The following is a 2,379-nucleotide window of genomic DNA, read 5'->3' on the forward strand; positions in this document are numbered from 1 at the left end:
TATATATATTTATCATTCCATTCAGCATCATTACATAGACGTTATGACCATTTAAATTAATACCAACTATATGCTTAATGACTTACTTTGTGTTGGGTAAGACGGTTCCAACTCGGCTACTCGATGATCTTTTCTTTGCCTTTGCTTGATTCTCCTCCTTTAACTCCTTGAGCTTAATCAATAAATCAACTAGTTTAACCGCCTTGCTAAATATTTACAATCCAATTACACATGCATATGTATGTTAGTATATTCGGCAATCACTCTTACTAATCACCCATTTAGTCGATTGTAGGGAATTAAATATAATATCTCTAGGATGTACTCTACATGGCCGAATATACCATGTTAGTTTTTTAACATTTCCTATGTAATTACATATAGATTTTTACACTTTAAGTTTCACACATTTCACCTTTTAATGCCTATTGCTCATCCCTTTGATCTTAACCTAAATGACAACTCCCTCTCCCCATATCTCAACCGAATTATCCATAACATCAAGACTAAAATTTTGCACCTTGAACTTCATACATTTATAAAAACTTCCATAACTCATTCGGCTTTAACAATTACCCATTTCTCATAAAAGAAATTAACAAATAAAATGAACATTCCATTAACCCATATGGCCGAATGTACCAAGCATTACTTAACTAAAATTCCACAAATTTCAACCTCATAATAATCTCTACTTATTCAATACAACATGAAACAACCTCTACTCCTAACCTCTTGATATACGGCTAAATGCCCAAACCACCATAAAAGTTTGATTTTTCATGACATTGCCGAAATGCATTTCAACAATTAGCTCAACATACAAAGGAAGTTAAAACCAACATTTCAAAAGTCACCTCCCACTAGAAAAAGGGTTGCCGAATTGCCTTATTGAAAACTTCCCTATTTCTTTCCTTTTTGTTTCGGTTTTGGCAAGATGGAGAAGAAGATGAACACATTCTTTCTCCTTTTTTTTTGTCTAGTTACGGCAAATGGGGGGGGATGGATGAGACAACTTTGTTTTCATCACCCCTCCCTTTTCATTGCTTAATTACTAACCCTTTTATTTATTCTTTCTAACATAACACACTAAGCCAACATGTTCCCAACATGTTTCCACCCATAGCATGGCCAGCCACTAGCTCAAATTTTGGGTAATTTGACATGCAAACCCATCATTTTCATAACATGCATTAATAGGCCACTTCACATTTGCCTAGCACATTTCTAAATTTTCTCACATAAGTCCTATTTAATAAAATTCGCTTACAATTAACAAAATTCAAGCATGAAATTTTCACACATGCATATATACATATAATAAGCATCAAATATGATGGCTAATTATTAGTATGACTCAGTTTTGTGGTCCCGAAACCACTTCCCGACTAGGGTCAATTTTGGGCTGTCACAACTCTCCCCCACTCAAGAAATTTTCGTCCCCGAAAATCTTACCGGTAAATAGGTTTGGTTATTGTTCTTTCATCGAGCTCTCGGTTTCCCAAGTAGCTTCCTCGATCCCGTGTTTGAGCCATAACACCTTTACTAACGGAACCCTTTTGTTTCGCAACCCCTTCACTTCACGAGCTAGGATACGCATCGGCTCTTCTTCATAACTCATATCGGCTTGAATTTCAACCTCCGACGGACTGATTATGTGCGAAGGATCAGATCTATAGCGTCAAAGCATCGAAACATGAAAGACGTCGTGAATCTTTTCAAGTTCAGGGGGTAAAATCAATCGATACGCAATTGAACCGACTCGTTCGGATATTTCGTATGGCCCAATGAATCTCGGACTCAACTTGCCCTTTCGGCCAAATCTGAGTACCTTTTTCCAAGGCGAAACTTTAAGAAACACTTTATCTCCCACCTGATATTCAATGTCTTTTCGTTTCAAATCCGCATACGATTTCTGACGATCCGTGGCTGCCTTTAGACTTTCACGGATTACCCTTACTTTCTGTTCGGCATCTTTAATCAAATCAATTCCAAAAATTTTACTTTCACCAAGCTCGGTCCAAAACAATGGTGTACGGCATTTACGACCGTACAAAGCCTCGTAAGGTGCCATCTTAATACTTGATTGAAAACTATTGTTGTAAGCGAATTCAATCAAAGGTAAATACCGTTCCCATGAACCACTAAACTCGAGGATGCAACATCTCAACATATCCTCAAGTATCTGAATTATCCGCTCGGATTGACCATCGGTTTGTGGATGAAAAGTGGTGCTAAAATGCAGCCTGGTACCCAAAGCTTCTTGCAATTTCTTCCAAAATCGCGAGGTGAATCTCGGATCTCTATCCGACACGATAGAAATAGGTACTCCATGTAATCTCACAATCTGAGAAACATACAATTCGGCTAGTTTATCCA

This window comes from Gossypium hirsutum, chromosome A01 (assembly GCF_007990345.1).
Source record: "Gossypium hirsutum isolate 1008001.06 chromosome A01, Gossypium_hirsutum_v2.1, whole genome shotgun sequence".
Lineage (NCBI taxonomy): Eukaryota > Viridiplantae > Streptophyta > Magnoliopsida > Malvales > Malvaceae > Gossypium > Gossypium hirsutum.